This window comes from Ambystoma mexicanum, chromosome 4q (assembly GCF_040938575.1).
Source record: "Ambystoma mexicanum isolate Mex_15411 chromosome 4q, UKY_AmexF1_1, whole genome shotgun sequence".
NCBI lineage: Eukaryota > Metazoa > Chordata > Amphibia > Caudata > Ambystomatidae > Ambystoma > Ambystoma mexicanum.
This window is the reverse complement of record NC_090928.1, coordinates 1189675090-1189698645: the sequence shown is the minus strand read 5'-3', so window position 1 is coordinate 1189698645 and position 23556 is coordinate 1189675090. Positions and strand designations below refer to the sequence as shown.

Here is a 23556-nt window from a genome sequence, read left to right as displayed (position 1 = left end):
GCAAATAATGACTGTTCCACAAACAACGTGACAGGGCACCCCATTACTATTGTGGCACTTTTCTCAATGGCGAACGCGGCGGCGGCGAGAGATTGCTCGCACGTGAAGTGGCCTTGCATCACCGCATCCAATGTGCCACTATAGTAAGCCAATGGTTTGTGTCCTAGGGAAGTCTTTTGTATCAGTACAGCTGTCATAGGAGTTCCCTTACAATGTGAGAACAGGTAAAATTTGCGCTCATAATCAGGATTGGCGAGTACTGGAGCACTCGAAATCAGCTCTTTTAGTGACTTAAACGAGTCACTCATTTCTTCTGACCACTCTATTTTCCTGTTCTCTTGCTGGGCCTCCTTGAGTGCTTGCAGTAATGGCCTGGTGTAGGCTGCATAATCTAATATCCATGCTCTACAATAGTTACACATTCCCGAGAATTTCTGCATCTCTTTCACTGTTATTGGTTCTCTCACTGACCTTATTGCTTCCACTCTGTCAGGGATTATTCTTTTCCCGTCTTTTGATATCAGCTGTCCCAGGTACAGCACCTCTGTCTGACAGTATTGTAGCTTTCCCTTGTCCACCTTGTACCCTTTATTCACCAGCAGCATCAAAAGTGTTACTGAGTCTTTTCTGAACATCTCTTCACTCTGTGCGCAGACGAGCAAATCGTCTACGTACTGAATGATCGTGCTTTCAACTGATAAATTACCCAGGTCTTCGTGTAGTATGCGGTTGAATATGCTTGGACTTTCACAGTACCCCTGAGGTAACCTGCAATGCTCGTATCTCTTTCCCCCTAATGTGAATGCTGTCAGGTATCTGCTTTCTTCTGCCAAGGGGATGGAGAAGAATGCATTTTTCAAATCAACCACTGTGAAATGTGATGCCAATTTTGGGATGCTGCATAATATTGAAGCAGGGTTCGGGACTAAAGGGAACTCTTTCTGTATGACGTCATTTAGGGGGTGTAAATCCTGGATCATCCTCCAAGCCCCTCCCTTTGCTTTTTTGATCGGGTAGATACAGGTGTTACATGGGGAGTTTGAAGGCACTATTATCCCCTGTGCTAACAATGCATTTATTGTTTCTTTTATCCCTTCCTCAGCTTCGCGAGACAATGGATATTGTTTCACTCGGGGCAAAATTGCCCCTTGTTTGAGCTTTATTACCACTGGTGTCACTGGTGTATACATGCAACAAACCTACATCATGGGGGCCTGTTGTCCACAAATTGTTTGGCACCAGTCGCATGTCATCATCAAAAAAGGACGGTGGGGCTCCCACCACTGCCATCAACTGGACGGGAACTTGTCTTGTCTGAATCAAAATGTCACAGGGCATTGCTATTTCCATTATTATCTCGCCATCATTTTCCGCATCAGAAAAGAGATCCTCATCAGATAAGTCCCGTAGGGCAATATTAGCGTTGATGCACAGTACAGTGCGCCATTCACACCCATCTATGTCCATCCCAATCACTGCAATCCTTTTTGCTGATACCTCTACAGCATGCAGGTCTAAGGATACCACTGACCCTGGTGCTATGTCTGGGCGCACTATTGGGCGGAAGATGAATTCTGCGGGTATTTTCCACTCCAACTTTTTTAGCTCGGGGACTACTTGGCCAGCGTTTTTAAGCCTTCGATGAACATTCTCTCATCCACTGGCATGCCACGTATTTCCGGTGCCGTTGTCCGAGCCTGCACTACCAGCATTACGCGTAATGGGCATATTCCTGGTGTCGAGCACACTATCCCTCTTTCTGTAAATGATATTGTCATGTTAAGCTTGCTAAGAAGCTCCCTTCCGAGCAGGTTTATGGGCGATTGTTCATAATACAGTAAGGGTGTCTTTACCGTTTGCCCCCCACTGTCACATCCAAATCTTCTGTGTAAGGAACTTCAATTGCAGCCCCAGAGAACCCCTGCGTCTCTAACTTCCGGTTAGATAACGGAAACCGGCCCTCACGAATACATGATTTCTCTGCTCCCGAATCCACCATGAATATGAACTGCTTGTCTCCTATCTGCGCCCCTACCAATGGTTCCTCCGCTGTATCGTAGGTTGTAGATAGAACAGGACACGCAAGTGTTCTCTGTGGGCTGTCCTATGCTGGTTGTCTCGTTGTCCCCCCTGGCTGAAGACACTTCCTGAAACTACTGACACACCACTATAGGGGGCTGGTGCTGGTGCTCCATTGGCATTCGTTGCGAAGGGGTTGCCCGGGGTGTAGTGCATAATGTCGTTGTTTTGTGGGTGATTCTGTGTGCTGTAGTGGTGCACTTGCCTTTGCTCTGGGTACCCCTGCTCTTGTTCCCTCTGTTGTCGCCCCATTGGAAGACCATATGGGCTTCCCGGGTGAGGGTTGCCATAGTGTTCTATCTCTGGAAATCCGTTGTTTGTTCTACTCCTGCACTCTCTGGAAAAGTGCCCCCACCTCCCACAGTTCCAACAGCTTCCCTGCGCACCTCTGGGACCTTGCCATCCACTTCCTCCCATTCCCCCGTACCTTTGTCCACCCCCTCTACGACCCCTGTACCCACCTCGTCCCCCTCGGGGGGTCCACTCTTGCCACTGCGGACCTCCACTCTGCTCCTGCTCGTTCCACTGTCGTTGCCCTTCTCCTGCCCAATTTGTTGCCATCCTCCCGTGGATTGCTACCAGCCCCTCCTCCTCCTCTTCTCCCTCCCTGCTGTGTGGGAGCGCGGCTACTGCTGCAGCGACCTTCACCAGTTTTGTTTGTACTAATTTTGCCTCGTCTGTCAATCTTTTCTGCGCTGTCTCCTTTTCCCTCTCTTTTATTCGTTTACAGTGGTGAACTATTATGCTCTGTATTTCGGGCCCTCCTTTTGCTTCAATACCTGCAATTTTGTCAAGTGCCTTTTGTACCTCTTTGGGGAGCCCCCTCTTTATTATGAATTAGAATAATGATGTTGATTGATACCAGGGCGTGCCCGTTTCTGCTCTCCACATCTCCTGGACCCGAAGAATGTAATCCATAGCATCTTCCCCATCGTTCATCGTACATTGCATGACTGACTGCAAATCTGGGGTGTCTGGGAACGTCTCTCTTAATGCGTCCCACACCCTGGCATGTACCGTGTTAAAAGAGGCACCATCATGGCGATCGCAGTCTAACGTTACTCCCGGGAAGCCAGCCTTTACCCATACTTTGTCAGCTTGATCCCCGACTGCTGATACCAGCAGACTCTTCACATCACCTATTGCTAGAGGTACCCCGGCTGTGTGTTTCTCAAATGCATATATCCACTTGCTTGCCCCTCCTGATAGCGGGGGTAATAACTTTAACAAATTGGCCTTATCCATCGGAGCCCAGGGTATGCAATTCGGCCTCCCTCCTCCTCTGTGTATTAGTGGGAGTTGTAACCTCCCCTTTGTTGTCTTGTCTGCACTCACCTTCACTCCGTTCTTTCCTAGTGGTGCCATTTTCCCCAACCTATTCCTTAGCCGTCCTGCCCACTCTTCTTCCATGGTTCTCCCTGAACATGCGCCATCCAACCCCTCACTTCCTCCTCCCATTGCCATGCTTAATCTTTCACTTTCCTCTAAGTCTTCTCCTATATCACACAATAGCTCCTCTCTACCTCCTGTGGTCCTTATCTCATCGTCAGTGCGCTCCTCCCTCTCCTCTAGTTCAATTATTCAGACCGGTTCTTCTTGTATCCTAAACAATATCTCCCCCTTCTTACACCCCTCCTCAATGGTTTTATCCTGACTCTGCGCTCTTAATGTGAGCTCTGACCTAGCAGCATTAGTCACAGTCTGTTCACATATGCTTTTTATCCTCAAGAGCTCGTCTTTTGCTACAGGGAGCCTGGACTCTAGGTCTTCTGTTAGTTTCTCTATGTTCACTATTGGTGTACTGGTCGCGCTCTCTATGACTCTCATACGGTGGGGGTGCTGTTGGCCTTTGAGTCGTAGTGACTGTTGTTGGGGGTACATATGTTGGGTCACTGTATCCTTCGACGGGCACTGGCTTATTTAGTATTTGGTACAACTTAGTTACTAGTGTCTCCCCTTCTGGCAACACCTTGTCGTCTTTCGGTATCAGTAATGGATTGTCAGTGGTAGATGGCAGATCAGTACCTAATTCCCTTTTCTTAGGTGGGGATATTTCTTCAAACAATCTCGATAGGTCTAATATTTCTCTCCTATTATGTAGCTGCTTCCCCTTGTATTTCAAATAAATGCATGTAGCTACCATATCTAGGACACTCTTGTCAAACGATACCCCTTCGGGCCATATTTGGGGTAACCCTTCCCCCTTCAGCTCTGTAATCCACTGATCGTGATATTTCTTAATGCGTTCAGCATACCCAGGTAGATTCTTACAAATATGCGCTAATGGTGTTTCTGTCCCCATAGTTCGTGGCTGCTCGATACGGATGTATATCTATATATATATATATATATATATATATATATATATAATCTCCTTATATAGATGTGTCACCTGATATATCTGAGTATTTGCGTATCACTGCGTGTGGGGACCTGCGTGTGCTTCCGTCACCTGAACAATCTAAGAATTGCTGCACACAGCTTTTTTCCCCATATGCTTTTAGGAGGCACATACAAGAGCAAAGCACCCTTCGTACCCCGCCAATATCTTCATCACATTTATCCAAAGAAAAAACAGTCACCTTACTGTATTGCTCTTTTCCTTGCAAAATTTCTTCTGGTTGCACTTACCATGACCACACCATAATTATACACTTATGACCACTCTTATACATTCAACGAGACAAATATGTTCCGGCACATGTGATGCTTACACACTCATAGACAACACTCTATTCACCGCTCAATTTGTAATCCCTTTCCTCCCTTACTAGCTGTCCCTTTCTTTCTTAATCTGATATTAATTTGTCTTGTAGTTTTGATATACATTCGTCTTTCTTCTTACATTATTATTATTATTATTATTATTATTATTATTATTATTATTATTATTTTTTTTTTTTCTACTAACCCTATTTTTTTCCCCATAAACCCAGAGAGAAGAATAGAAAGAATAGCAGTCCCTAATATATTCTCCGTGTCTCCCTTTTACCAGACACCTTTATCTTATTTTCACTTCCTCATATATTCCCAGTACTAGTCAAGATAGCACTATGCGGCGCCGCCTTCTTCCCCCTTGCGGAGCTAGGTTCCCGTCTCTTTATCTCTTTTCACCTCTTACTCCTAATGGCCATATGCAAAGAAAAAGTAAAGAAAGTCTAAAGTGGTTCTTAGTAGTCCCAAAGTGTCCCCTTTCAAACAACCTCGTTCCCTGTCCTGTTTTCCTCCCCTACTCCCGAGAGTCTCCGAACTGGGTCCGGCCAGGCAGTGTTGCCGTACGCTCAACGGTTAGCCCCGGCTCCGGCGAGCGGTACTCAAAGGGGATTTTTCAACCGGGATCCCGTACCCTCTCTCTGTTGAGTGCGCACTTCTGAGCGTACCGGTCGCCGTTGGCGGGCAGCCTTCCGGAGCCGGCGCACCGTGCGTATCCCTTTTCGACCAGAGATTTTCGTGCCAAAGGGGACGGTAGGGATATATATATATGTTAAGAGAAAATAATCATCACGCTGTCGGGGTCACCACTGAAGGCAAGTGTCCCCCAGATAGCACGATCCTCCCCACAATGAGAGACAATAATGGACTCTCCCAAGATGGGAATAAGGCTAAGGCAAAGTGCGGGTGAGCTTAAATGGGAGTTTATCAATCAGAATAGGGCATGCAAAGGACTCTGCAAACTCCGAGAGCGCTCTGTCTGACAATAGCAAAGACAGGCGTATATATTTACAAAAAACATCATAAGAACCTACATACTATAGGGGGCACAAGTTCTTGGGGATTGGGTGGCGACGACTAACTATAGGTGCCGCCGTGATGTGGTTTGCCGTGGTTGGTGGACGTCACTGGTTACCCTCGTGGGCCGGGCCGGGCAGGTCAGCTGGGTTCATCCGGATGGTGTTGTTGTGCCAGCCGTGACCAGGGTCAGTGATGAACGTCTTTCCTGCCTTTCTGCCCTAAGGCCACACACACCGCAGTCATTCAACATTGCAATATTATCTTCCCCGGTAAATCTTCCAATAGGTTATTCTACAGGTTAATGCAACACAGGAGGAATGCACCTAGAGTGGGGTCTTTTGGTGATACATCAATACATGGTTACCATCGTCCTGTTGACCGGGTATCATAGGTCGCGAGGTTGGGTCTCAGGGCAAGGGACGAGCTGTCCCAGTTATCATGTCTCGTTAGAAGTCATTATGAATGTGTTCCTGTAGTGTTGCTATAATATTGGGTGTCCTAATTTTACAGGGGCCATTAACCTAAGGTGAGCCGGTGGGTCGCGGAGCCTAACAAAGGGCGCCTTCGGGCCTGTGTTTATGGCCGGGGTTTACTGCTGGGTTGTAAATAATTCAGGTGGCAGGCCGTGGCCTTGGGTGCTGCGGGGGAATGTGAATGTTTCAAGCGGCTCCAGCCGAATTGGGGGAGGTGGAGCAGAGCAACACAGGCCTCTGCTTTTCTGTCTGGCAGGCTTCAATGGGGAGGAAGGGGGAATGGCCTTGGATATGCCCACAAAGGTATTTTCCTCGTGTGTTGCTGATTTAAATGGAAGAGGCATAAACATTCATATAATATACAATACTCATTGAGTCTTTTCAAAGCTTATGTTTTCAACATTGTTAGTGGCTTTTACATGGCCATTTCAATTGTGTTACCTATATGTTAAGTATTTAACAACCACAACATTCGAAGGGATTGTGTCCTCCGACGTATTCCTCATCTTAGATATCTCCTTCCAGCTCTGCTGGTCTCGGAAAATGTTTTCTCTAGAGGGCGCTGCGCGTCGACGTCCTCCGAGTCGATGTCCCACGACAGCCGCCGTATCGACGTCGACGTCATCCTGCCTATAAAGGCCGCGCGCAGCGTCCGTTGCTCAGTTCCGTTTTTCCGCGCTTACTCAGTGCCTCGGAATACCGTTGCTCAGTTCTTAGTCAGATTAATCCTATTTACCTCGAGTCATTCGATCCGTACTCGATGGCTTCCTCGTCGGAACCGACAACTCCTCGATCCGGCTTCAAGAAATGTCGGGATTGTGGGAAAAAGATGTCGTTGACTGACCCTCACAGAGTTTGTCTGTGGTGTTTGGGAGCTGAACACCATTGTTCGGAATGCGAGGACTGTATGTCCATGACAGCTAAGGCCCTGAAGGAGCGTAGGGGGAAGCTGGAGAAAGGTAAGACTTTTAAAGCTTCTTCTTCGTCGACGAAGTCGAGACATTCGTCTCCTCGTCACCATTCGCGCTCCAGGTCTCGGAGTGGGACTCATCACTCCTCAAGATCGAAGCACTCGAAGAGGAGACGTCGAAGATCCCCTTCTCCGTCTTCCTCTTCCTCTGTTTCGCCAAAAAGAATCCCTTGCCCCACGAAACTTAGTTCCCGGGCTGAATGGGAGGAATTCCGCAAAAATATGATGAGCGTCTTCGAGAAATCGGCCTCGACCCCCTCGAAGACTGCCGAGAGCGATGCTCTGGTCGAAAGAACCGAAGGTCAAAAACGCCGCGAGTCGCAGTACCCGGCGAAGGAAACCTCACGAGCGCGTCTCGAACCCTCGAGTAGGACTATGACCTCCAAACCTTCCTCGAAGGTTCCGTCGACGCCGTCGACGAGGGTTCCGTCGACGTCGATGTCTTCGACGCCGTTGTCGAAGGGACCTTCGACACACGGGTCTGTCGACTCGACGCCAGCTTCGACACCGGCGTCGACGCCAAGAAAAGTCACGGTTACGACACACCCAGTGACTATCCCCAGGTCCTCGACGTCGATGGCTTCGACATTGTCGAGTAGAATTCCAATTCTGTCGAGGTCTTCGAGGCCTCCGCCTTTGTTTTCGACGCCACGCTCGAAGCCTTCGACGTTGGCATCGACGACATCGACGTTTTCGAGGCCGATAATGACAAGTTCGGCACCCTCTGCCTTGGAAATGGGATTTACTCCCTTTATGAGTTCAGAACAATTGAGAACAATGTCCTCAATTTTGGAAGAGGGTGAATTGTCTGAACAGGAAGACACATTTGTGTTGCAGGGACCTGTAACCCCAATTAGAGAATTTTCCTCTGAAGAGCGCAGGTTAAAGGATCTTCATGATTCCTTACATGAGGCAAGTGGGTTAGACACTTCCCCTGAGGTGGAGTTTGCTAAGCCAGACCCGGGGGAGCATGCTGAAACCCCCTATAGAGCCTTAATAGCCAGGATCACAGAGTTCATGGGGTGGTCTGCACCTTCACAATCTTTCCAACAAGATGACCTCACGGATATTCTTGACAAAGGCCCACAGGAGGATCCTGTGGTGCCTTTTCATAAAGCTCTTCAGAGAAAGATCATGACAAACTGGGAAACCCCAGATGTAGTACCAGCAGTAAATAAAAAACTGTCTACAAAGTACAGGGTATCTTCTACAGACCCAGAGTTTTTGTCTAAACACCCTTCCCCAGAAAGTCTGATGGTACAGGCAGCATCCTCTACCGATGTCAAGACGGCTTATCCTACCGTCCCACAGGACAGGGACGATAAAAAATATGATGCTATGGCAAAGAAAGTCTTTTCAGCATGTAGCATGGCGTTAAAATCTGTTAATGCTACTTGCACCCTTGCTAGGTTCAGCCATACACTTTGGGAGCGTGCTTCTACAGCGGCTGACTGCATCCCGGAGGGAGAAGAAAGGGATGCGTTCCTGAATATTATACAGGACGGTAAAGACGCTATGTGTGAATCCCTCCAGACGGGCATTGATTCGGCTGACAGTATCAGCAGAGCAATGGCGGCAAGTACATCAACCAGGAGATTCGCTTGGTTGAGAAAGTCTGGTTTTGCCCCAGATGTGCAAGCCAGGCTCTTGAACATGCCATTCGATGGCTCTTCTTTGTTCGGGAAAAAGGCGGATGACAGTTTAGAGAAACTGCAAACTTCAAAAGCAGCAGCAAAATCCCTAGGAGCTGCAATCCGTCAGACTCCTTTTCGTCCCACAGGAACCTCTGCGAGGGGCAAGTCCTTTCGCTTCTACTCCGCATTCGGAAGAGGTAGAGGACGACCGGCTCAAAGGGGACAAAGAAGAACTACCCGAGGTGGACGGGGTAGATATTCAAAAGCCACAGCAACAGCAGGTTACCATCGGCATCTGCATCAGCTGCCCCAAAACCACTCTGAGGACTTCCCTCACAGGACACCTGTAGGAGGCAGGTTGACTCAACATCTGGCGGTATGGCAGGCTATCACGTCAGATGCTTGGGCATTGGAAACAGTTGCCCAAGGTTACTGCCTGCCTTTCCTACGTATACCTCAGAGTCATCCACCGGGGATCAGCTCTCAGAAAGCTCCAGATCCGCTCCTCTTGCAGGAAATTTGGGACCTGCTAGAGAAAGGTGCCATAGAACCGGTACCTGTAGTGGAGAGGAACAAGGGCTGGTACTCCCCTTACTTTCTCATTCCAAAGAAAGACGGAGGACTGAGACCCATCTTGGACTTGCGAGAATTGAACAAATTCCTCAGAAAAGACAAATTCAAGATGGTCACTCTTTCTCAGATCCTCCAGGCCCTTCAGTTCGAGGACTGGTTGGTATCTCTGGACCTTCAGGACGCTTATTTCCATGTGCCTATCCATCTCAAACACAGGAAATACCTGAGGTTCGCTTTTGGCAACTCTCACTATCAATTTCGAGTGCTGCCATTTGGGCTGACCTCAGCCCCGAGGGTCTTCACCAAGTTAATGTCGGTAGTGGCTGCAAGTCTAAGGAGGGAAGGGATTCACGTCTACCCCTACCTGGACGATTGGTTGATCAGGGCTGTTTCTCCGGAACAAGCTCAGATCCAGCTAAATCACATGTGCCACTTCCTTCACAGACTGGGCTTCTCCCTCAATTTAAAGAAGTCACAAATGATACCATCGCAGAGACTCCAGTTCATAGGAGCGATCCTGGACACTTCCCTGGGAAAAGCCTCGCCACCAGAGGTGAGGGCTCAAGATATTCTACAGATGGTTACCAAGTTCCAACATGTCCAACGTCTCCCAGCCTTCGATGTTTTGAGGTTGCTAGGCCTCATGGCATCCTGCATTTTCCTAGTGCCAGAGGCTCGCCTGAGAATGAGATCCCTCCAGTGGGCACTGAGGACTCAGTGGTCACAATTCTCAGGGAGAATGACAGATCTTCTTCAGGTTCCCGGCAGGGTGGCTCGAGACCTTCAGTGGTGGGCCTGTCAGGAGAACATTCTGAAAGGAGAACAGTTTTGGCAACCCTGGCCGGAGATAACAGTAGTCACGGATGCCTCACTCATGGGGTGGGGAGCCCACGCCAATGACTTGACCATCAGCGGTCGTTGGTCTCCATCGGAGTCCAGACTACATATCAACCTGTTAGAGCTGAGAGCCATCAGACTTGCGCTGAAGGCGTTCCTGCCAGCTGTACAAGGGAAGAACGTCCTGATAATGACGGACAACACAGTGGCCATGCATTACCTCAACAAAAGAGGAGGTGTAGGATCACTACCCCTGTGCAGAGAGGCGATGCAGCTCTGGTTTTGGGCAATCCAAGAAGGAATCTCTCTATCGGCAGTTCACCTAGCCGGAGAGAAGAACTTGACAGCGGACGCTCTGAGCGGGCAGAACACAGTCTCCCACGAGTGGGAGCTAGCTCAGGAAGTCCTTCAAGAGATCTTCGCCCTTTGGGGAACCCCTCAGGTAGATCTGTTCGCCACCAGCCTAAACAGGAAATGCGACCTGTTCTGCTCAAGGGAATTTCCCCCGAGAGGAGCTCTGGGAGACCCGTTCATAGTGGACTGGGAGTTTCCGCTTCTGTACGCGTTCCCACCGGTCCCTGTCATTCCTCAAATGATCAGGAGGTTGAGAAGATTCCGGAGAACCATGATCCTAATTGCCCCGGATTGGGCCAGGAGAACGTGGTACCCGGACCTTCTAGACTTGTCCATCTGCCCTCCAATTCGACTTCCACTCAGAGAGAACCTACTCTCACAGAAGGGAGGTCAGGTTCTCCATCCATACATCAAAAAGCTCAACCTTCACGCTTGGCTTCTGAAAGGCTGAGGTACAAGGATTGGGACCTCCCTGATGATGTTATGGAGGTGTTGCTTTCGCCAAGGAGTCCAGCAACAAAGTCTTTATACCGCTGCCGTTGGAACAGACTTTGCAGCTGGTGTAGAGAACAGAATATCGACCCTTTTTCATGTGGTACACCAATGGTTTTGTCCTTCCTACTACATTTGGCAAATTCAGGCCTTCAAGTTGGCACCATTAAGGGCTATTTCGCAGCGCTATCCATCTTTAAGCGTACTGCGGAAGAACCATCCTATTTCAAATTACCCTTGGTAATACAGTTTCTAAAGGGGTTAACCAATGTTTATCCCCAAGACCATTCCAAATTCCCCTATGGGTTTTAAACTTAGTACTAACTTTTCTGATGGGTACACCTTTCGAACCTCTCCATTCTTGTTCGTTAAGATTCCTTACCCTTAAAACTGTTTTATTAATAGCACTTACATCTGCTAGAAGGGTGAGCGAATTACAAGCTCTTTCTTGTAAACCCCCTCACACAATATTTCACAAAGACAAAGTTGTCCTGCAAGTGAAGCCTAATTTCCTCCCAAAGGTGGTTTCTGAATTCCATATCACTCAGAAGATTACCCTACCATCTTTCTATCCTCCTCCTCACCCGGGGAAAGAGGAAGAGAGGTTACACAGGCTAGACCCTAGGAGGGCTTTAAGTTTTTACATCAGTGGACTAGCCAGGATAAGACAGGCAGACCAGCTGTTTGTAGGTTACGCAGGTCACAAGCTGGGGTTACCAATAACTAAGCAGACCATTTCCAGATGGATCATTCTAGCCATTCTGGAATGTTATAAACTGGCAGGGAAAGATCCCCCTCAAAACCTTAGGGCTCATTCGACCAGAGGTATTGCAGCTTCATCGGCCCTCAAAAGAGGCGTGCCGGTTAAAGACATATGTGCGGCCGCTACATGGTCGTCTGTCCATACCTTTACACGTTTTTACAATTTGGATTCCTCCTCCAGTCAAGAGACTAGGTTTGGAAGGGCTGTACTGCATTCTATTCATCAATAGAAGACAGCGTGAAGTCAGTACTCCCTCCTCCGATAATAGAATACTGCTATGGGAGCCTATCTAAGATGAGGAATACGTCGGAAGACACAATCCCTTCGAAGAACAAGTTACTTCTTACCTTGTAACGTTCTTTCGACGAGATGTTCCTCCGACGTATTCCTCATCGACCCTCCTATCCATCCCCGCAGTTCTACTTCCCTTGTTGTTGCAGCTTACGCTCCTTCAGGGTGATTAGTTAGTCCAGAAAGTATTATTGTGGGCTACAAAACGGAACTGAGCAACGGACGCTGCGCGCGGCCTTTATAGGCAGGATGACGTCGACGTCGATACAGTGGCTGTCGAGGGACATCGACTCGGAGGACGTCGACGCGCAGCGCCCTCTAGAGAAAAATTTTTCCGAGGCCAGCAGAGCTGGAAGGAGATATCTAAGATGAGGAATACGTCTAAGATGAGGAATACGTCGGAGGAACATCCCGTCGAAAGAACGTTACAAGGTAAGAAGTAACTTGTTCTTCCACGCTATGATAACCAGGGCATCCGAGCTCTTCCAGCTCTGCCCTGAAGAACATAAAAAGGAAGGGTTTCTGTACCAATGACGAGAGGCCAAGAGGAAGACGGTCCTCGCGGTGCCCTTGCTCGACGACATCTGGGATGAGGGGCTTGCTGTCCTCAGGAACCCTTCCACGACACCCGCCAAGAGGGACAGGTATGAGAAGAAGTACCAAGTCCCTGATGCTGCCCCCTTGTGTCTCAGGGCCCAGCCCACGCCGGACTCTGTTGTCTCGGCAGCGTCTAAGAAGAAGGCAGCGGTTGCGGCAGCTTCAACTTCCACTTCCCCGCCGGACAGCGAGGGCAAGAAGTTGGACTCCATGGGATGACGAGTCTTCTCGTCGGCGGCGACGGCGATTAAGGCGGCCAATGCCTTCGCGATTGTGGCCCGCTACGAAAGGGAGCTCTGGTTCAAGATAGCTCCCCTGCTAGACTTCCTGCCTGACGAAAAGAGGGCGGAGGCCCTAGAAATTCTGCAGGAAGGCGAGGTGGCGTCGAATCACGCCATAACGGTGGCAACGGACATTGCCGATACTGGATTTCGCCAACTGGGCAACAGAGTTTGCCTCCAACGACGAGGATGGCTCAAGGCGACTGACTTTCGCCCGGACGTCCAGACCAGAGTGTTGGACATGCCATTCGACGGCAACAACCTTTTTGGTAAGGCGGTGGATGAGTCTCTAAGGCCATCAAGACCGACTCGGAGACGGCCCGGGCCCTAGGGGTGCTTCAACAGCAACAGCCCTTTCGGAGCTCCGGAGGCAGACAGGGTGCCTCCATAGGATCCAGCGGTGGCTCCTCCACTTACCGCCAGGCGGCCCGCTCCTGTTCCCAGGAGGCCTACAGAGGTCGCAGCAAGGAAGGTGATCCCGCCGTCATCGCCAAGGAGGCCAAGGCGGCAAGGCCGCCTCCAAGCAAGACGGACCCGGCCGTGTTGTCGGGTCCCCACCGAAGCACCCCGGTGGGAGGCTGGCTGACGAAGTTCGTTAGCGTGTGGGAGTCCATCTCCACCGACTGTTGGTGTTGGACACCCTGGCCAACGGGCACTCGCTGGAATTCCAAAAGAAGTGCCCTGGCATTCCTCCCGTGGCCAGGAAGGAGAATCATGTCCCTCAACTGCTGTTGGAGGTAAGGGCGATGCTCAAGGAAGGTGCCATCAAGCTCGTCCCCAGGAGGATCCGGGGCTCCGGAGTGTACTCAAGGTACTTCCTCGTCAGAAAGAAGAAAGGCAGTTTGCGCCCCATCCTGGACCTGCGTCGGTTAAACAAATACATCAAGGCGCAGAAATTCAGGATGGTCACCCTCCAGCACGTGCTAGGACAGCTGGAGGAAGGCGACTTCCTATCGTCGTTGGACCTGGAGGATGCTTACTTCCACATCCACATTCTGAAAAGGCACAGGAAGTTCCTCAGGTTCGTGGCTCAGGGACGCCACTACCAATTCAGAGCCCTACCGTTCGGATTAAAGTCGGCACCCAGGGTTTTCACCAAGTGCCTAGCACCGGTAGCGGCGCGGCTGCGCCTGCAGGGGATCCACGTCTACCCCTACCTGGACGACTGGCTAATCCGGGCAAGGACAAGGGAACTCGCCGTCGAAAACACGGCGAGGACCGTCCGGTTGCTCACGGAGCTGGGGTTCGCCATCAACTACCCCAAATCCCACCTGGTTCCATCGCAAGCAGCACTGTTTCTGGGAGCGAAGCTCGATACGGTGGGCAATTGGCCTCCCCTTCAGAGGAGAGGACCAAGACCATCCTGGGCAAGGTGCAGCGCCTGTTAGCCACGGACGTGGCCAGGGTGAGGTCCATCAAGTCCCTTCTCGGGATGATGTCCTCATGCATCCATCTTGTACCCCTTTGCAGACTTCGGATGCATCCGCTACAGGAGTTCCTCGACGCCCGCTGGTTTCAGGCGATGGGCTGCTTCGAGGACAGGATCCCTCTCGACGAGGAGTTCCGTCGGGCGATCCTATGGTGGGGCACCCGTGCTCACCTCACTACGGGCACGGACTTTCAAACCCCGGCGTTTCAGGTGACGGTGACGACGGACGCCTCTCTGGAGGGTTGGGGGGCCCACACCGGAGATCTCCACGCAAGAGGCCTTTGGCTCCCGGAGGAGAGGTCTCTCCACATCAACATTCTGGAGCTCCGAGCAGTGTTCTGGGCTCACAAGTCGTTCCTTCCGTCCCTCAAGGACAAGGTGGTAAGGATCTTCACCGACATCACCACCACAATGTTCTACATACGGAAGCAAGGGGGCACCAGATCCCCAGCCCTATCCAAGGAGGCCCAGGATCTGTGGCACTGGGCCGTCGCCCAGGGGATGTTTCTGGTTCCCTTCCACTTGGCAGGAATAAAAAACACCATCGCCGACTCACTCAGAAGGGAGCTGCGCTCGTGCCACAAGTGGGAACTGCGCCAGGATCAAGTGGATCGGCTCTTCCAACGATGGGGCAAACCCCAGATCGACCTGTTCGCGACGGCGATGAACTCCCAAGTGCCAGAGGTTCGCCAGCAGGTTCCCACAGTCGAGGAGCACGGCCAAAGCTTTCTCGTTCCCCTGGGACGGCCTGTTTCGATAAGTGTTCCCTCCGTTGCCGTTGCTGCTCCGCCTCATCAACCAGCTCAAGAAGTCCAGGTGCAGGATGATCCTCGTCGCACCGGTGTGGCCGAGGCATATCTGGTTCCTGGACCTTCTGGACTTGTCAACGTCACCACCAGTCAAACTGCTGGCGGACACGGATCTTCTCTCCAGAGAAGGAGGCGCCATTCTCCATCACGACCCACAGTCGCTGAACTTGCAGGCCTGGCTCCTGCAGCACTAGAGTTTGGAGGGTACGATATACCGGCTGATTGCAGAGAGGTTCTTGCAAAGGCCAGGGCGTCCTCAACTCTCAAGTGTTACGGTCATAAATGGAAGAGGTTCTCTATGTGGTGCCGTGCACAGAAGATTAACCCTCTGCGGATTACGGCCCCTCGAGTACTGCTGTACCTACTGTCGCTGGCCAAAGCTGGACTGGCTCACGCCTCCATCAAAATACATCTGGCTGCCATCTCCCGATATACCAGGACTACGGGACGGGCGTCCTTGTGGTCTCATCACCTGGTGAAGGAATTTATGAAGGGACTATTCCGATCATTCCCGCCGGTGAAGGCTCCTGCCCCGGCGTGGGAGCTTAATGTGGTGCTGACCAGGCTCATGGGGGCCCCATTCGAGCCTATGTATTCGGCGCCTTTGAAGTTCCTGTCATGGAAGACAGCGTTCCTCGTGGCCATCACCTCCGCACGACGAGTGGGAGGGATCCTGGCCCTATCTTGCAAGCCCCCATACTTGACTTTTCATGACACGAGGGTGGTGCTGAGGACGCACCCCTCCTTCATGCCCAAGGGGCCGTCGGACTTCCACCTCAACGAGCCCTTGGTGTTACCAGTTTTCTACCCGTCGCCTTCGACGCCGGCTGAGAGGACTCGCTGGATGTAGCTAGAGCGCTGAAGTTCTACGTGGACCGCACGAAGAGTTTTCGGAAGACGTCACAACTGTTTGTGAACTTTGGGTCTGTGAATCAAGGGAAGGCTCTCTCGAAGACTTCCATTTCCAGATGGCTCTCTGGCTGCATCATGCACTGTTACCGGTTGGCAAACCGACCGCTGCCCGGCCGTCCGAGAGCCCATTCGACCAGAGCGATCGCTGCTACCATGGCGTTCCTGTCTGGTGTGCCCCTGCTGGACATCTGCAGGGCTGCTACGTGGAGGTCGACGCACACCTTCACAAGATTCTACTACGTCGATCGGGACTCCAGGGAGGAATCCAGGGTCGGCCAAGCAGTACTGTGCAACCTGCTTGCCTAAGGTGAGCCTGGTGGGGAGGTAAGAATTGCTTAATGTTGAGTTTGTATGTAATGCTTAATGGTGAGCCTTTGCCACCTCCCGTGGTTGTGCATGTGTATACTGCTATTCTTTTATTCATGAGCATGTGAATCCATGCCAGACCCTGTGCTGGAGAAGGAACAAGTTACTTACCTGTAACTGTTGTTCTCCAGCATGGGTCTGGCATGGATTCACATGCGAACCCTCCCACATACCCCTCTGCGGCTCTTTACTTGGTCATACTGCCTCTTGGCGTGCTACCAAATCTGAGGATGGCTGCCAGAGGCGGGGCTTAGGGAGAGGGCAGTCATTGGCTGGGGGCAATATGACCCAGAGATCAGTGATTGGTTACTACTAAGAAAGACAGATCAGAAACGAAACTGATACTGATTTTTTCTTTACCGAGGATTGCCAGTCTGACGACGGGGAATATTCATGAGCATGCGAATCCATGCCAGACCCATGCTGGAGAACAACAGTTACAGGTAAGTAACTTGTTCCTTCCCAGCGCTCTCCTCCTGACACATTGAAACCTCACTTGCAGCCTGGCTTTCTAGACCTCGCAGTCTGGCAAGTAAACAAAACAGCGTCTCCTAAGGGTGAGCATTTTCCACAACAATGCTTCTGCATTAGCCTCTTGATTTATAGCAGCAAGGTAGCTCAAAGGCCAAAGCCTCAAAGGACAAAGCCTCAAAGGGCAAAGCCCCACAGGCAACGCCACTCTGCAGTTGGGCTTTCTGGACCTCTCAGTCCGGCAAGTTAAAAAAACAGCATCTCCTCAAGGTAAGTGTTTTCCATAACAATGCTTCAGCTTCGGCCTCTTTATTTATAGCAGGAGGGTAGCTCAAAGGGCAAAGCCCACAGGCACCACCTATCTACAGCTGTGCTATCTGGACCAGGCAGTCAGGCAAGTTAAAAAAACAGCATTTCCTCAGGGTAAGCACTTTCCACAACAACGCTTCAGCGTCGGTCTCTTTATAGCAGCAAGGCAGCTCAAAGGGCAAAGCCCCACAAGCACCGCCACTCTGCAGCTGAGCTTTCTGGATCTCTCAGTTCGGAAGTTAAAAAAAATGCTTCTCCTCATGGTAAGCGTTTTCCAAATCAACGTTTCAGCGTCGGCCTCTTGATTTATAGCAGTAAAACAGAAATGATGGCCATGCTTGCTATTCATAGAGAGCAGGGTGTTCATTGTGTATGATGTAATATATTTCTATGTGGAATGTCACAGTTTAATATAGTTCTGAGCAAGGTGTCATACCCTGCCTGTGGCCAGAGAATGTTTACTCTTAATGTTGCTTCTATTACTGTTTGCACTAGCCAGCCAGGTGTAAGGTTGAGCTGAGGGTCTGTACTTCATGCCCTGTAATAAAGGTTATTTTACCTCAATGGAAACTGTGTGAGACTATAATAACAACAATAATAATAATTTTATATTTATATAGTGGAAGGTATCAAAATTGACTTGTGACACACTTATTTAGCCATGAATGAGCTTACAAGAGCTGTGATTAATTGATCTGTTCTACCTTTAACCCAGTTATAAAGTGCCATTTTGGTGCCTTGCAAGGCTTTACCAGCCGGTGAAAGACCCTCTTCCTCTGTGGTATGAATATATTGTTTTTGAGTTTATCAAATAAACCGTTTGAACCCAATGGCAAAAATCAATGTCAAAGTGGTGTCTTGGAAGACTTCATTCTTTATGGCAGTGACGCAAGAAAGACGCACCAACAGAATCCAAGCTCTTTCCATGCCTGTGTCTGAGCCATTTGTAGTATTTCCCCTTAAAGTGGTATCTTCCTTCCAAGTGCGCTAGGAGTTGGTTATCCCCACCTTCTTCCTTACTCCAGACCCTTTTTACTCCAATGTCTTAAACCCTTTTCTCCATAATAATGGGTGTTTGTCCCCTGTCCACCAGGGAGCCATTTCCTCAAAATCTTTTTAATTTGGAGGCAGGGAAAGTGCATGCATGGGGCATGACCTTGACACGACCTAGGCCCGTCTACTGGCAGTGCCAATCAGTCCATAGTTACGTGCTCTGCAGTGTTCAGGGACTTTTTTATGTTTCTTCAGAATCTTTATCAATCTTCTGCCTTCACTTCCCCCGCTTTATATCGGGCATAAAGGTAGGGCTTTCTGTGTGCAGGTAATGTCGATGGCACTACTCAGCATGGAACCCACACTCCATTTGTTTGGAGTGCCTGAACCCTGATCACCCCAGGGAGGCATTTAGGGTCTGCGAATCGCTCTCTAACTGGGCCTTGAGGAAGAGACTTGTCCACTTTGCAAGAAATCGTCAGTGTTCAGCCTGTGTTTTTAGGAAGGACACCCTGGTGCAGCAGCTTCTTCCTGGGTATAGTCACATCCAGGAGGGATAAGTCTGATCCTGCTTCTCTAGGAGACAGCCCTGAGACCTGAACGGTTGTTACTGGCAATCCGGTCGAGGACCCATCTTTGTCTACTACCGGTGGAAACCCTCAGGACATGCAGAGGCATGTCACGGGTTCTACAACCGAGGGCTCTTCAGAGTCTTCTGCCAAGACTGCTAAATGTACATGCCCCCATGCCTCCCAACTCCAGCAAGAAGCTAATTGTCGCTGCTACCAGAACTCATCCTGAGGGCAAAATGCATCTGGCAAGGTACTCAATCTCTGCTCATCTGCATCACAGTGCTCAAAAGGGCGATGTGTCAAGGGTCACGTGGTGCCATTTCGATGATAATGCTTTCCACATCAGTGTTGTCATCTCATATGATTTGAGGACTTGCCTCAGGAAATTATTTCAAATGCTCAGTCATGGCTAATTCCATTGAAGCAAAGGGTGTTGAAGGGCTCAGTTACACCAAGGGTGGATTGTTCTCCAGTGTTGAACCCAACCTTATTGACTAAGTCCCCAAGCATCATGGTCACTCAGATATTGAGACCGAAGGTCAGCCTTACCTACACAGGCGTTCTGATATCCTTTTCAACTGGTTGCCTACAATCGGGCGTCTTCAGAAACTTGGAACCCTGTTTCAGCCACTTCAGTGTAGACTGCTTGCGAGGAACACTTCCTCAAGTGCTTCCAGATACTCATGAGGCTCCTGCTATACTGACTTATTTGAAAGTCCTGCTTATTTACTTTATACCTGAGCCTAACCCAGTCTCTCTATCACCGCCTCATCCCCCACCTCCATCTCCGGTGCAACCAGCCCTAATCCCTACACTGGCTGCCCTGGTTTTTGTTCTACCCAGGTAAGTGGAAGGACCCTCCAAATTCTGGGGACGGTTGGTTGGCGATGGTCTCCCTTAGGACACAACCAAGAGCAGCACCAACATTTATTTTTCAGCTTGTTCTTTTTACAAGTGACTTGGGGAGCGGGCTTTCTGGGCATGGAAGCACCTGTAGAACCTACCCAGAAGCAGGGGTTTTGGCAAACGTGCTCAGTCTCATAGCCCTTAACAAATCCAGTATGTTCATTCACAGGGATGTTCTTGCGGAAACCTGGAAGATTTTGAACAAACCTCATTATATCGCTCCTATCAGTCAGAAACTCTTGTCAGGCTCTCTCATTTTGGCAGCTCACTACATGCTTTGGCCTGTGCTCTGTCAAAGCCAGGTCTTTGGTTCAGTGGACTAATGCATCCGTTACCATGCCCTGTGTTTGATCTCACAGTCACAGGTTTGAATCCTGACTGATCCAGTTAGCCCGTCATCCTTCTGAGGTTGACAAAATGAGTGCCATTAAGTTGGGTAACAATAAACATCTCTTATCTCTCAATAGGGCCAAGATGCCCCTCTGTGGATGAACGTGCCCTCTACAAATACACCTGTTATGCTTTCATCCTTGATTGTGGCTGCTATGTCACTATTTCACAGAGGTAGCTCTTCCTCTGCCTCCTCTGCAGTGTTGTCTTCCATTCCACAATATTTGGAAGCATGGGGAAAGAATGTCTATTGCAATTGAAACAGGCCAATGCAAGTGCTAGTGCTATGTTGGCTGTGCCCCATTTGCAATTTTAAAAGGAGCTGTTTGAATTTGATGTTGAAATGCCATGGGAAAAGCAGAAGATATTAAAACCTGGACTGGCAGATGCCAGAATTATCACTGAAGATTTTCTAGAGGGCTCTGTCCATGTTGACAGCATAGAGGGGGGCTATGCATTGGCACAGAAATGCACAAATCAGCTTGGATTCAGTACATAAATTTAGCACAGAACGTGCAAGATAATATTTTTGATGCCCATTTTGAGGGAATGGAAATATTCAGCTGGTCGGATGATGAGGTCACCAAGGAAAAGACTACATCCGTGACAACTAAAACACTAGCGATCCTGACCAAGGTCCTTCAGAAACAGTTTAATTCGACGGCCTCCAGATAGGACTTCAAATTGAGACCATCTGGTCTTTTCCGAGGCTTCCTCAAAAGGAGGCAAAGACAAGCTGATTGCTTCCCAAATGTTCACACTAATAAGCAAAAGACCAGCACAAATGGCTTATTCAGACAATCCCTTGTTGGGACCTCCCAGGCAGAGGAGAAACAAAAATTATAATATTATAATTATAATAATAATTAGGCGGTACAGTCTGGCCCTCTCTTCCATCGCCTCCCCTCTCGAGGAGGTTTGGACCTCTGTACTTCTCTAAGAGGTGCAAACACTCCTGGATATGAGAACCTTGGATCCACTTCCAAAAGAGAAGAAGGTGATGGGTATCTTGCAGATGGTCCAGTTGTTTCTTTCCAGATCTCACCTGGCAGCATGGTGGCTTCACTGCTTGCTAGGGTTGATGGCATCTTGCGTTCTTGCAGTGCTGCTGGCAAGGGTAAAGGTGAGACGTCTCCAGTTGCATTTGGTGTGCGCATGGAACAAGTTTGCATTCCAATTCCAGAAGCCGTTTGGCAGAACCTCATGTGCTGGAACTGCCAGGTCAGACTTACAAAGGGACTTCACTTTTCAGCTCCTCTGCACACGGTGGTGATTACAACAGACCGCTCCCTCATAGGTTAGGGTGCAACCTTACAAGACAGGAATGTTCATGACCTATGATACATTCTAGACAAACTGGGACATATCAACATGCTGGAACTTGGGACCATTTGTTTAGTGCTTAAAGCTTTCATTCTGTTAGTCTACGGCAAGAGTGTACTCATTCAGACGGGCAACACAACCTGCATGTATTGTAGCAACAAAACCAGGTGGCACTCAGTCCCCAGCCCTGTGCAGGTAGACATAGACATTTGGGTGTGGGCTCCCAGTCAGTGGATGTCCCTCAAGGAGACACACTTCCGGGAGATCAGAACATAGAGGTTGACAGATTGAGCTGACTGCACCTTGGCAATCACACATGGGAGCTTCACGACTCTCTTCTATGTCAACTGTTTTGGATATTGGTTCATCTCCTGGTGGACGTTTTTGCCATAGCACCCAACAGGAAGTGCAGGTCCTTTGCTTCTCTATGTGGTCAGGGCTATAGCTCTCTGCCACCAGTCTTTTCATCTCATGGGACAATCAAATGATGTTGCTTTCTCGCCGAGTCCTCTGATTTGCCGTGTGTTATACACCATGAATGCCTCCATGATTCTGATTACCCTCATTAGCCCGCTGGAATGATCTGATGAATCTCTCGTCAACTGGACCTTACTGTTTCCCAGTGATGCTCTCCCAACAGGGAGGCAGCGTCCTTCACTCCTCCCCTAAATCTTGGAACTTGATCAGTTGGCTCCGGAATGCTTCACCTTGTGTCATCTCGGTTTGCCAGTAGATAATTTGAAAATCATCAAAGTCTTGCAAGTCTTCCACTCAAGCACAGTAAACGAGGAAATGGCTCTGGTTTTGCCATTGGCCCTTATGTCACTTGGCCCATCTCTGTCACTTCTTTGCTAACCAACTTTCTTAAGCTGAGAGGGTTTGCATAATTTGGACGTAGCTTTTAAGTTCTACATTCATAGGAGAAAGGACTTCAGAACGGAAGACAGGCTAGTGGTATGACGTTGGAAGCTTTTATCCAGATAACCAGGCATCCATTCCTCGCTGGATAGTGACCTATCTTAACAGAGCTTATGCTTGTGGGGACAGACCTGTCTCTAAGAGCATTCATGCTCATTCAGTTAGGGCTAAGGTAGTCTCTATAGCATTCCAAAAGAGAGTCCCCTGAGACATGATTGCGAAGGCTGCAACATGGTCAACCCGTCCATCTTGTTATAAGCCTTGTTTTATGAATACCAACTCAAGGGCAGATCCTGAGACATGATTGCGAAGGCTGCAACATGGTCAACCCGTCCATCTTGTTATAAGCCTTGTTTTATGAATACCAACTCAAGGGCAGATACTAGTTTTGGGTAGGCAGTGTTACAGAGCCAATTTGCGTGAATAGTTCCCTTCCCGCGTAGGAGATGTGTGCTTGGTAATCTCCCATAAGCATGGAGGAAAGGGGATGAGATTTTGGAATATGAAAAACTAATTCGCTGTAGTGATTTATGTACTCTAGCCCATGGACCCCTTTCCTCCATATGCCTCCCCCTCCATTCCCCTAAAAAGATATAACTAGTATAGGCCATCTAAAGCGGGGGGAAACAAGGGACTGAGAGCGTTGCTGGTGAATGTGGCCAGCGTGTGTTGAGTCCCTGCCTCAAGGGTGAGATTGCCGCACATCAAACTGAACTTTTTTTGAGGAAATGGCTATTTGCTGCGCAAAAGTAGGCTGGTCCAGGTCCAATGGGTTGTTCATCCCTCAGTATGGAAGACGGACTAGACTAGTAATAAAGAAGTCACTAGAGTAATCAAATGTTTTGTTTGCTGCACTCTAACATTTAATCTGGACAGGATTAAGAGATTTAGAAATGACCACTAACCTGAGTGTCACTTTTGATGGTTCCCAGGCAGGCAAGAGAGGCGTCACTGCCTTGATTGCCCACTGGATCATTTCCTATAGCTCTGAATCTTACAAGCAACAGGGTAGCATTCCTCCTCAAGGTCTTCATGCCCATGATGTTAGGTCCAAGGCCACAACTGTGGCCTTTTTAAAGACA

The 23556-nt window shown here is 49.4% G+C and overlaps 1 protein-coding gene across 1 annotated transcript in view; it reads left to right on the top strand.

Annotated features, from left to right (window-relative positions):
- DNAH8 (dynein axonemal heavy chain 8) overlaps window positions 1-23556 on the top strand; it is an 8835797-nt gene that overhangs the window by 1104128 nt on the left and 7708113 nt on the right. The gene's annotated exons all lie outside the window — the stretch shown is intronic.